The following is a 13586-nucleotide window of genomic DNA, read 5'->3' on the forward strand; positions in this document are numbered from 1 at the left end:
AAAAAGCTGGGTAACCAGGAATAGGCATAAAAGGAAGAGTGAACCAAAAGGTAACAATATTTTACATTTCAGAATACATCCAAGATCTTTATGTATTATAAAGTAAGCTATTTTAGAAAATTGTTAGCGAGGCTTTTACAATATTTTTTCTGTCTCTCTGTCTGTAAAACCTCATGAATGACACAAAGTAACTGAAGCAAAACAGTAAAAGGTATCATGAAATGAGAAAATACAAGCACATAAATGTTTAAAGCCTCTAAAATTTTACTAAATGAAGTCTTCTCTAAGTCAGCATGTTGTAAAACACCTTTTCGGGCTAGATACAAACACTTTACTCTTGGAAAAGTGGGCTTCCCAATCCTCTAATGGTGTTTCAAGCTCTAAAAAATTGTGAGTTATTACACTGTATACCACTCATTGTTTCTTTGGTTTAGTTATTTTTGGCATCAGTCCAGGATTACATACAGTAAATTCAAGCCTTGGACTAGTATAACTTTAAAACTAGGCTCTTTCTTGATCCAGTCTGCCACATTTGGAGAGAAAGAATGACATTTATATAGTCATTTCTTTTTAATGTAAGTTTAGTTATTTTTTTAAAAGGTGGCAGTGGGAAAAACTAGTTAACAGATTACAAGATTAGATGTCCACCTGCAAATGGGCAAAGGGCAGGTGAGAAGGTCAGTGGGACACAATAATACCATTATTATTATAGGTATATAACATTATAGGTATGACTGCCTAAATATTGCAGTTAATTCCAGGGCTTTCGTGATGATATACACACCATTCACCAATATAGACTAAATACTTATTGAGTAAGGATTTGAAACCTGGATTAAATTCATTATGTATTTTATAATCTTAAATAGACTCCACTTCAGAACACAGCATCAGAGTGATATTCCTTGCCTTACCGAGTTTGTATGGGACAACTCCTTCGTAGTCCACAAATGTCAGGGTGGATTGATTTAAATCACCAAGCAAGAAACTTTGATTTAAATATTGATATCGTCCTTTGCAATTGTACTTTATTTTCCTAAGGAAAGACTGATTCTCATTAGAGGGTGACCACTGACACGTGTTGATTTGAAACTAAATACAACCTTTATGCTAAATTCGTTGTTTCTCACTGCTAACCAGGATAGACTATATCTATACATATTTATATTAAGCAATTATATAGTTTAATTTCTCTATATTTGGATTCTTAATTTTTACATTTTTATATTAGAAAATAGTGAATGATGCATTTCCAATTTACTAGATTCATTTTTCACTTGTGATTTCGGCCAAATTCTATTTAGATGTAAATTCAAATTTGCACAAAGACAGTATTTTATTTTTTATTAAATAAAACTACCTTAAAAGTGCTAGAGACATGAGAAAAAGTTTATCAAAATATGTTTTGCATTTAAACCAAACTGATATATTATGTATAGTTAGTGAATTAAACTGATTGTTTTCAGTCACCATGTCCTTCAAAATTTTAGAACTAAAAACCTCACACCTAATTTTTATTTATAGATTGGAAGATGAAAATGAGCTTTCCTGATTTTTCAACTTCCAACTGGTTTCTTAACTTTGAATGGACTAGTCATTGCACTGAACAAGCTGAAGATGATGAAATGAAGAAAATATACTCTCTATGCACCTGCAGAAGAGTCTACTGCTGTCAAAAGCTGATTTAGCCCTTCTATACAGTCAGGTGACTTCCACCAGTTCAATAGTTTGACATTCTTTAAAACTTGGTAGCAAACATGTACTGCTTAATTTTTTTTTTGTATTTAATTTAAAAGATTTTAATAAATTTAGACCTTAACATAGGTTGAAAATTTCAAAAATTTAAATAGATGTAAAAATTAGTTTTTTTAAAAACAAACCTATTTAATTTAAACACCAAAATCTGATTATTTTAAACATCAGGATTATTTAAAAAAATTAAAATAATCAATTTTTATCCATCCTGATAAATGGTTGCTACTTGTTTAGCCACAGGGGTTGCTGCAGAATAATGCAGGGTGCTCTAGGCAGTATTCCCAGTCCCAGATGGCCCAAGGAATGAGAGACCAGGCAGGAATCTAATCTAGCTGTAAGTGCAGCCCCATTTGGGTTTTTTTGGTGTGTTTTTTAAATGGATACTATGACACAGCTTTTCAGACATACTGAAAATTCTCACTAACATATGATCTTCATGATCTTTTTCAGTCTCTGTTCCTGGTCATTCTGGATGCCTTCCCAGGTTTTCATTTATCTTTGAGCTCAGCAAACTGATTAATATAAACTTCATGTCCAAAAATACTCAGTCTTGGTCATCTGTAATGGAATCTCTTTCCTGCTTCTCATCATCTTCTCCTGAATAAATTTTCACAATTCTCATTTCTCATGCCAAAGAAGAGATTACAAACAAACAGAAAAAAAAAAAAAAGAAGAGAAAAAAGGAAGGATAGTAAGAAAGTTGAAGTAGTATAATAGCGATGTGTTTAAAATGCAGTATGGTGAAAGATATTTGTGCCCACAAATATTACCACACCCTTCCTGCAGAGATATTATGGGACCAAACGCAAGGTTTGGGAATCCCAAAATACATTTCACAAAAGGCACTACTAATCTCTTAAAATAAATCCCATAATTAAGTAAACTTTTTTTGGAAATCTTACATCACAAACTTCTGTCTTTCATCTGGTTTCATGGACTTCAACTATGCTGGACAGAAAAAAAACCCACTAAAAGATGCTGAGGCTGATTGTCTTTAATTGCTCAAGAATTCATATGCTGTATTGAGTGGAATTAATACTGACATAAATTAGAGTATTTCAGACAAAAAACAAACACCTAAATTAAACAGATGCATTGCTGCAATACTATGAAGTGTAATGCTCAGCTGTCAGAAAGTGACCAATTTTTGGTTTCCTGTACACCATTAACACTAACCTGATGTGTATGTATTAATACAGTCTCATTATATGATCATATCTCTTTTCTGCAGAAGTATGCCTGATTCAGTACATTAGAGGAATGATGGTCAGTGAACGGGAAGCTGTTTAACATTTCTTTTTAAGCTCAGTGTATAGCCTATACCTCATTTATAGCACACCACCAAACCTCTCACGAATAAAGACTTCTGTCTCTGTCCCCTTTTATAACAGGCTGTTCTATAGCATTCTTCATCATAGCATGTAAACACCTTTCTATAGGCAGGGCTGGTAGCACTGCCTACTAAGGTTGTGTGATATTTCCCATTATAAGATCCAGTTTTCACTTGCTTATAATTGTGACAAACTTTAGCCACTTGGGCTGATATTTCCTGTGCTGGGTCTCTGCCTCAGGCTGAATTTTGTTTTAAAAATTTTCAGTCAAAATAGTTAAGCTGTTTCTGCGAGTGATGGTAGGGAAAGTAAGTTTCGCACATGTTAAAGAATTCTGGCCATCTTTTCTTTGAGAAGCCTTAGCACCTCCATGCTTTGGAGCAGGGACTAAAAATTTGGCAGACGGGTCACCTTTGTGTCAGGGAAGGGCCTTTTGCTGTGTCTGTGAAAATATGCACAGCCTCCCCTAACCGGCCCTCCATACAATTTCTGAATCCCGATGTGGTCCTCAGGCCAAAAAGTTTGCCCGCCCCTGCTTTAGAAAGTTAAAAGCCAGTAAAAATAGGGTTGGAAAGTACCAGGCCAGCCATAATTATAAAAACAGCTAATGATTAGTGTATTCTGGCAAGAATAACTTATTACAAAGCTTGTGAAAACTGCAAAATACAGATGCCAAGTCAAAAGTTAGAGGGTTATTTTTACAGGAAAAGCATTGAAACAGCATCCATTCCCAGTTCTTTATATAGGATATAAACTTGCTCTCCACTACTGTGCAAGATCTTCATATCTAAAGTACTGTCAGAACTATGTCACGGCTCTTGGTACATTCAGTACAACTATTTGCAGCTATGAAAGCTATCCTATAAAACAAGTATCTCTACCTGTGAACATCCAGAGCATCGCAGCTTTTCAGAAGGTAAAAAGACAACAAATATACACTATATGTTCAGGTTTCAGAGTAGCAGCCGTGTTAGTCTGTATTCGCAAAAAGAAAAGGAGTACTAGTGGCACCTTAGAGACTAACCAATTTATTTGAGCATAAGCTTTTGTTAGCTACATGCATCCACTGAAGTGAGCTGTAGCTCACGAAAGCTTATGCGCAAATAAATTGGTTAGTCTCTAAGGTGCCACTAGTACTCCTTTTCTTTTTACTATATGTTCAGTGTCTTTTTCAATACCTTGTTATTTCTAAAGCCAATCAGGCACTACACATACACTACACTAGACTTTTTTTTAATATTAGAGCAAAGGAATTTGAGCTTCCTATATGGAAAACACATCTGAAGAGTGTGAAGTAGGTGAAGACACACATTTTCAATAAATCTGTTTCTAGCTATAGAACCTTAAACAGCAGAATATAGCATGAAACATTCAGGAAATGTTTGTTTCTCGGGCAAGACCAAGAAAGTGCATTTTTTCTTATTGCTCAATTTTCTTTCGTGCTGTGAGAGCTTCTGTACCAATCCAGGTGTGTGCTTACAGTTCCTTCCAACCAACATTCGGTCCACCCTCCTCTCACCTTCCCTTCACAAACGAGGCTTGTTGTCCCACAGGGCAACTCTATACTTGGACCTGGAAAGCATATTTCCAGCTCAAGAAGACATACCCACGGTAGCTCTGATTGAGCTAACATGATAAAAATATATTGTAGCTGTGGCTGTGCAAGTTGCAGAAGGGGCTAGCTACCCTGATTGCGCACCTGTCCAAGACACTAGGTATGTACTTGGGGCAGCTAGCTGCTTGTGCCACCACAGTTACACTTCTATTTTTAGGGCACTAGCTCTGATCAAATCAGAAATTACACCTTCAGTGCAAAGTGCAGACATACCTGCAGGTCTGTTGTAATAATTAGACTTAAACTTTTACCCTAATTGTGAGCTCAACTGTAAAAAGTATGTGAAAGGTCATAAAGTGTCACAATAACCAATAATAATAAATGTTGATGGGAGAAGGTATGAAAGGAAGATAGAAAGACTAAATTAGTAAAACAGAAAGGGCCTACTGATATGGTTTAAGGACTACGTTAAAACATTCTTGCTAAAAAACAGATGATGTTGAACTGGAAATTAATGAACCAGAATTAGTGTGTTGGATATTAGGCCTAATTGGTGGACAGAATAATGAGGGGGATGACCTATGCCAATCATTTCCACCCCCCTTTTGGGTTCTTAGAGAGACTCTGGAAAAAAAACAACAACTCAGCAGCGCTCGTCTCATCCAAACTCATCTCGACCTCGGGGGAAGGGGCAGGGCTAGCCTCCCTGAATGTGGGGTGGACGCGCCAACCATGCATCTCACTTTCCCTGACCCCAAGACTGAGGGAGCAGAGCAGACTGAAGGATTTTCTTCTTGAGAGCAAAGCCTGATGGCCTTGCTCCTATTTAAGAATTTTGTTTTTTACCTGGAAGTCCTGAAAGTCATCATATCATCATGACATCCCATCCTCAGCGGCGATTCCTGATTGCCAGCAACACAGAGACGCATAAGATCCGTTCCCTTTTGTATTACTTTCTGCCCTATTCTTTCCTCTTCCCTCACCCTCACTGTCTCAACTTTTTGTTGAATCCTGCAATCAACTGCATTGTATCAGCACAGTGAGAGGAGATGGCCACAGTCTTGCCCTGTCTAAGCAGAAAAGACGCAGTCAAATTATGTCCCTGACTGGAATGTGAAGCAGGGTCCAAGCAACAGGAGTCCTGCTAGGCTTGCCAGGCAACGCATCCATTCGTAACTGACCAGCAGTTTGTGTTCCAAAACCCCTCAATGAAAGCTATGTCCCCTATCCTTTCTATAGTCTCTCTCCTATACCTTGTGTGTCTCTATCTGCTAAAAATAGGAAAAGTGAATACCCTTCACACATTGTGGCTGAGTAAAATTAACCCTTTCGTTTTCATCAAAATGATGATAAGAGATTGATTTTTTTCCTCCAAAAGATGGGAAACTTTAAAGGGTTGTGATTAAATTTGTTTTGCATAATCATTCAATTTCAGTTTCAGTATAAACCGGTTTTGATTTCTTGTTCTTTCTTGTGTTTGATCAAGAAACTTTCAACTTCAGAATGAGCGCTTTCGGGTCTTGGCAAAAAAACCAAGTAAACCATCAGCTTTGTAGAAATCTCTCACCCCCCAACTTCGTATCACTGTTTTAATGTCCAGATAGTTGGACCTTCCCATAGTAGTAAATCTATTTGGGAGGGACAAGCATCTGATGACAGTCTGTAGCACTTTTCTGCTGAAGGCTGCACAGGTCAAACCTGTAAATACCTGGCAGATACCTGCACTAACATCCAGGAAGGAGCTTTACAGAATTCTTATCAAAAGAGGCCACTATTCACCCTGCCCAAAAAGATACCATCAATCTGGTTGAGTGGGTTTTAAATTCATCTGAGACACCCCTCCCAGCATTAAAGTACACTTCTCTAATCAACTCCTTAATGCATTATGAAATTTTTGATTTGGAGACAGATGACCTTTTCTAGGACCTTGATGCAAGCTGACTAACCTCTGAGCCTCTTAGCTCAGCTGCTATGTCAAGATAAATTCAGAGAGCTCTCTTGATGGCCAGCAATGTAGCCTACACTTCTTGTAATTCAGTGAATTAGAGTGTAGGAGTGGGCAAGGTTATTTCTTTGTTCAAACAAAATGTAGAAACTGTTCTTGGTCTGAATTCAGGCAGAGCCCTGCAGACAAACTTATCTTGGAGGAAAATATCATATATGGCCTCTGTGACAAAGTTCCTCCTCTACCTTGAGTTGAAAAGACCTTGGTGGGTCTTGCGTTTAGTGGCAGATTTGCTCGTCTCAGAGATTCACGGCAGCCCTCAGTTTGGCCGTTTCCGTGAACTCACAGTCCAGGTCAACTTCTCCTGTGTCTGACTAGGAGTTGGGAGGTTTGGGAGAATTTGGGCCTGCTCTCTACTCCGGGTTCCAGCCCAGGGCCCTGTGGAATGCAGCTGTCTAGAATGCCTCCTGGAACAGCTGCGTGACAGCTACAACTCCCTGGGCTACTTCCCCATGACCTCCTCCCAACACCTTCTTTATCCTCACCATAGGACCTTCCTCCTGGTCTCTGATAATGCTTGTACTCCTCAGTACTCCAACAGTACGCCTTCTCACTCTCAGCTCCTAGTGCCTCTTGCTCCTAGCTCCTCACACACGCACCACAAACTGAAATGAGCTCCTTTTTAAACTCAGGTGCCCTGATTAGCCTGCCTTAATTGATTCTAGCAGCTTCTTGATTGGCTGCAGGTGTTCTAATCAGCCTGTCTGTCTTAATTTCTCCAGAAGGTTCCTGATTGTTCTGGAATCTTCCCTGTTACCTTACCCAGGGAAAAGGGACCTACTTAACCTGGGGCTAATATATCTGCTTTCTATTACTTTCCTGTAACCATCTGACCTGACCCTGTCACATATTCCTCGCCCCCCCTCAAAACTACAGGGTTGGTCAACTTGGGATGTCAGGCAGTGTACTTGTGACAAGCCATCTGCATTGCCATGGTGGCTTCCAGCCCAGTGTTGTATGGTGAATTGGAAAGATTGTAGGGAGAGGAACCATCTGGTCACCCTTGCGTTCTTCTCTTTATTTCGCTGCATCCTCTGGAGGGGTGCATGGTCAGTCACAAGGGTAAACCGTTGTCCCAGAAGATAGTAACGTAGTGTTTCCATGGCCCATTTCACAGCGAGGCACTCTCTTTCAACCACGGCATACTTCTGCTCTCTCGGGAGGAGTTTCCTGCTGAGGTAGAGGATTGGGTGTTCTTCATCTCCGACATCTGCGATAGGACAGCTCCCAATCCTACTTCAGATGCATCTGTTTGTAAAATGAATTCTTTGTTGAAGTCTGGAGCTATAAGCACTGGATTACTGCAGAGGGCTGACCGTAGATCCATGAATGCTTTCTCTGCGGCATCTGTCCACTTCACCATGTCTGGACCCCGAGCTTTTATCAGGTCTATCAGGGGAATCGCTCTGGTAGCAAAATGGGGAATAAATCGTCGGTAGTACCCCACCACACCCAGGAATGCCTGGACTTGCTTTTTCCAATTCGGCTGGGGCCAATTTTGGATTGCCTCTAGTTTTTTTAGTTGGGGCTTGACCATGCCCCTTCCTACAACGTAGCCAAGGTATTCAGCCTCGGCTAGCCCTATAGCACACTTGGCTGGGTTGGCTGTGAGGCCAGCCCATCTTAGCGTGTCCAGAACCACTTCCACCTTTTCTAAGTGGGTTTTCCAGTCGGGGGTGTGAATAATCACATCATCCAGGTATGCTGCAGCATAACTGGTATGGGGCCATAGGAGCTTGTCCATAAGACGCTAGAAGGTGGCAGGTGCCCCATGCAGTCCAAAAGGAAGAACAGTATATTGAAACAGACCCTCTGTGGTACAGAATGCCGTCTTTTCTTTCGCATCTTTGGCAAGGGGAATCTGCCAGTATAGCTTTGTTAAATCAAGGGTAGTCAAAAATTGGGCACTGCCCAAGTGGTCAACTAACTCATCGATACAGGGTATGGGGTATGCATTGAATTTGGATATCTCATTCAGCTGGCGAAAGTCATTACAAAACCTAGTGGTGCCATTGGGTTTGGGCACCAACACAATCAGGCTTGACCACTGACTGTGGGACTCTTTGATGACTCCCAGCTCCAACATCCTTTTTACCTCTGCCTTGATCTCCTCAATTTGTGAGAGTGTTGGGTCATCCTTCAGGATAGGTTGTAGATCCTTAATAATGCGTTGGAGGGGTTTTAGTTGGGGGCTGAGTTGTGGGAACTCTTCTGGCTCTATCAATCTGTTTCTTCACTTCCGCAGGTGGGTATTGTAGTTGTAAGAATGCTTGATAGAGATCTTGTAGGTGTTTGTCTCTGTCTGAGGGGTTGGAGCAAATGCAGTTGTATCGCAGAGCTTGGCTGTAGACAATGGTCTACAGAGCTCCCAGAAATCACCTACTACAGGACAGGCCTAACAAAGAAAATAACAGAACGCCACTAGCCGTCACCTTCAGCCCCCAACTAAAACCCCTCCAATGCATTATTAAGGATCTACAACCTATCCTGAAGGATGACCCAACACTCTCACAAATCTTGGGAGACAGGCCAGTCCTTGCCTACAGACAGCCCCGCAACCTGAAGCAAATACTCACCAGCAACCACATACCACACAACAGAACCACTAACCCAGGAACCTATCCTTGCAACAAAGTCCGTTGCCAACTGTGCCCCCATATCTATTCAGGGGACACCATCACAGGGCCTAATCACATCAACCACACTATCAGAGGCTCGTTCACCTGCACATCCACCAATGTGATATATGCCATCATGTGCCAGCAATGCCCCTCTGCCATGTACATTGGTCAAACTGGACAGTCTCTACGTAAAAGAATAAATGGACACAAATCAGATGTCAAGAATTATAACATTCATAAACCAGTCAGAGAACACGTCAATCTCTCTGGTCACGCAATTACAGACATGAAAGTTGCGATATTACAACAAAAAAACTTCAAAACCAGACTCCAGCGAGAGACTGTTGAATTGGAATTCATTTGCAAATTGGATACAATTAACTTAGGCTTGAATAGAGACTGGGAGTGGCTAAGTCATTATGCAAGGTAACCTATTTCCCCTTGTTTTTTCCTACCCCCCAGCCCCCGACATTCTTGTTAAACCTTGGATTTGTGCTGGAAATGGCCCACCTTGATTATCATACATATTGTAAGGAGAGTGATCACTTTAGATAAGCTATTACTAGCAGGAGAGTGGGTTTGTGGGGGGAGAGAAAACCTTTTGTAGTGGTAAACACCCATTTTTTCATGCTTTGTGTGTATAAAAAGATCTTCTATACTTTCCACAGTATGCATCCGATGAAGTGAGCTGTAGCTTACAAAAGCTTATGCTCAAATGAATTGGTTAGTCTCTAAGGTGCCACAAGTACTCCTTTTCTTTTATTGTTAGGCAGTGCCACCTATGGCCTAAAGTCAGCAGTACCACTTAAGGTGCTCACAGGTCACATGCAGCTGATGCAAAAAAACAGGAAAAACCCTGGTTTTGGTAAACCCAATTGAAGCAGAATACCCTTCCTCCACCCAAAACAGCACATGATCACTCTAGCTGCCTACTCCCATCTCTCTTTTTTGTTTAGTCTAGCCAGCCAGCATACTGATGCTCTACCTGCTGGGAGACAAACAAATGAGATATAGGAGCTGACAGTCACCTGGCTGGGTCACCTGTGACTGACAACTGAACCTAGGACCTGAACTCAAAGAAATGCAATAGCTTTGTCTCCTTTTCCTGGGCGGGGAGCAACTGTTCCAACAGTTAACTCCCAGGAGTGACTGAGAGATTTCAGCCCAAAGAGTTCTCTGTGACTGAAAACACTGTTGCAAAGAAATGTGCCATCTCTATCTGAGCTATAACTTTAGTTTTTTACACTATTACTGTGACGGATATTGCAACCTCATGCAATATCTTTGGGGACCATACTGTATTAAGTTACTGAATGGCTTATGTATCATTGTGGGCCAGACATCATATGCAACTCCAGGGAGGAAGGTTACCAAAAAGAGTGGGGGGTGATTAAGGTAAATCACTTAGGTTGTAAATACCATCAGAGAGGTACCAACCCCTGGGGAGGCTTATATATACTGGTTTAAACTGGGGTTTCCAGAGACTAGCAAAGACATAAAAAGGCTAGGTTTAAATGGACTCAGGGCCTTTTTTCTGAACCAGCAAAAATGGACAGGACCTTTTGTCCAAGGAGGGCCCCCAAATATTGCAGAAAGGTTGGAAAGACTTTGTCCTACTAGGTATCCATAAGACTGATTCCCGGTATCACTAACATGTTTTTAAATCTTTGTTTTTATTATGTTTTCTCTGCAATGTTTTTACCTTGAGAATAAATGTGCTAGCTTAGAAAGAGCTGTGTGGTAACACGCAACTGCGAAGCAATACACTGCTTTTTCTCCAACAGCTATGAACAAAGTGCAGGCACTGGCAGCCAGGCTGGCTGGCGATATCACAGGGTCAGGCAGGGGTGTATGCAGGCTTACCGCCCCCCCTTCCACGCCCCCAATCGAAAGGCAGTTGGACAAGGGTTCCCTGTTCAGAAACAGGGGTGGCTGGAGACCTGACTGGGCACTCTGGGAGTGGACCACAGAGGTGTGTGATACAGGTGCTATCCTGAAACTGTGACTGTTATCATACACTTTTTTTTTTTTTTAAATTAGGTCTTTATGATTCCCCTGCTTTAGGTTTTAGCTTAGAGGCTTTTAAGTACTCTATAACAGCTGCAGCACTAAGCAGAACCCATTCAGCAATTAAACTGTCAAGTGCATTCCTTGCCTTAAGGCCCAACATGGGGTTTTTTAATTTATTTATTTTTTAAAAAAAACATATCTCATTATCCCCTGAAAGTCTCCATACCAAAAAATAAAAAATAAAAAAAAAATTGAAAAAATATAATCAGCATTAATGCCTGTGCCTTTGTAAAGTTAGATTTTCCACAAGCAAGACAGGTTTCAAACTGGAAATGAAAAAGGTTCAAACAGTTTCCCTCCACAATCATCACTGTAAAACAAAAGCAATAAAGGCAGCACCACTTACCAGAATGTCCCCCCCCAATTAAAGTAAGTTGATATTCACCACATTTCTTCTAAAACAGGTCCTGCAAAGAGAGAGAGAGAGAGAGAGAGCGCGATAGAGAGATTGCTTAGTGACTGACTCATTTTCACAACTAAAACAACGTGAATTATATTACAGCACTTTTTCCACTTGCACCTTCCCCCCTCCATTTTTAGGCAAGAGATAATTGGATTTGATCTTTCACAACTCATTTCTGAAATCCATCAGTTCATCACACAAAACATTAAAATGATTACAGAATCCCTTCAGACCTGCTCAGACAGATCACTGTTACTGACTACTGGTTATTCAGGTTTCAGCGATGTAAGGTCAATAATATGCAATAGGTAGCAGCAGCAATGAAAATTTGCCAATTATTTTAATCACAACCCCAATACATTGGTTAACCTGATGATCGCTCTTTGGTAAAGCAAAGGAATTGACACATTGGTTTTATAATACTGCAGTCTGCCCTAAGCTTTTAGTAGATTTGAAATCTACATGTAAGAAAAGAAATATATGTCTAGAAAATCAATCTTTAGATTTTGTTTGTATGTACAATGTAGTGCAATTAGCAAAAGGTAAAAAAGACTAGACGGACATGTATCAAGACAGACTTCAGGAACAGTTTGAGAAGCATCGTGAGTAACACTGACAAGCGCCACTATTTTACCAAGACTGAGTAAATTTCAGATGACAGTTATTTTTTCCTCCGGCTAAATCATTAGACAGAATGACTGAGTGTACACTAGCAGAAATGTCAAAACAATTTTTTTGGAGAAAAAAAATTGCTGAAGGAGAGAAAGAAGCTGCATTTTTGTTAGTATACAAATTTGGGGGAGAGAGCAAAAGCATGGACTCAAAATTGAGGGGAGGGAAAGGACTCTGCCAACAGTACCTTATGGCTTAGTAAGTGGAAATAGACATGTATGTAACTACATGTCAAAAGTCAGTTTCAGGTTTTTCCCCTACATCAACACAGTAATAATATAAAGCAGTTTTTAAAATTAACTTTTCAATGTCTTTGTATTAAGATTGGGGCTAAATATAGAAAAGAGCGAGTTTTCTAGATCCATCATTAAGCAGAAAGGATTCAGAAGTGCAAGCACCGACTCCACATGCATGCATTCTGATAAAAAACTGCTTTGTTAGAAGAATTTGACTAAATACCCAAAACATATGGAAAAACGTTTCATAAGGACCCAAAAGAGAAGGGGGAAAATATGCTGAGTTGGCAGCCCTAATAGAGAATCTTCTAAGAAATAGAGAGGACGGGGTAGAGGCGGCTACGGAGTTAAAGCTGACGGAGTAATCTTATAATTTTGCACAAAAGATTTAAAGGCCTGAATTATTGATGCAACAGCATTGCAGAGGCTACAGTGTTGGCAGATGATTACACCAGTAACCTTCCCAAAATCATGGCATGCACATGTGTAGGAAGGGAAGCAGAGAGGATTTCCTGGGTTGGATTACCTTTTTCAGATCAGATTAGATGATTATTTTTACACAGAAGTAGCTGAAGGAATCTATAGTATGGGAAAATCCTGATTTAAAAAAAAAAAAAAGAGCCTCCACATCTAAAACTCTCTCTCTAAATCACAGGGGTTGGACATACAATGCTCTGGACCCAGACTGGGAAGCAGGTTTACAATGCCTTAAGTCTAACTGCTCAGAGTTTGATGTTGTACATAAAGATTTGGCATAAAGGACTCTAGCAGGAAAACTGAAAATAAAAGTGGAAAATATTTCCTCCAAAGTATTTGGGGCAGAAACACTTGTTACGGATCTTTGTTTGGTGGTTGAGAGTAAAATGATCACCAAGTTTAAAGCTGGGTGGAATTCCTGAAGACACTAGAAAAGACTGCATTGAAATAATTTTCTGAGA

At 40.2% G+C, this 13586-nt stretch overlaps 1 protein-coding gene across 7 annotated transcripts in view; it reads right to left on the reverse strand.

Moving 5' to 3' along the window:
* FYN (FYN proto-oncogene, Src family tyrosine kinase) overlaps window positions 1-13586 on the reverse strand; it is a 180587-nt gene that overhangs the window by 82791 nt on the left and 84210 nt on the right. For 4 of the 7 annotated variants that reach the window (XM_077812962.1, XM_077812952.1, XM_077812954.1 and 1 more), the window contains exon 2: window positions 11684-11744. The exons of 2 other annotated variants lie outside the window; for them this stretch is intronic. The gene's annotated coding sequence lies outside the window, so the exon portion shown is untranslated. Of the gene's footprint in view, window positions 1-9369; window positions 9387-11683; window positions 11745-13586 lie in introns of those variants that run through there. One more of the 7 variants, XM_077812960.1, reaches the window with a different exon arrangement.

This window comes from Eretmochelys imbricata, chromosome 3, assembly GCF_965152235.1.
Source record: "Eretmochelys imbricata isolate rEreImb1 chromosome 3, rEreImb1.hap1, whole genome shotgun sequence".
In the NCBI taxonomy this organism is placed as follows: domain Eukaryota; kingdom Metazoa; phylum Chordata; order Testudines; family Cheloniidae; genus Eretmochelys; species Eretmochelys imbricata.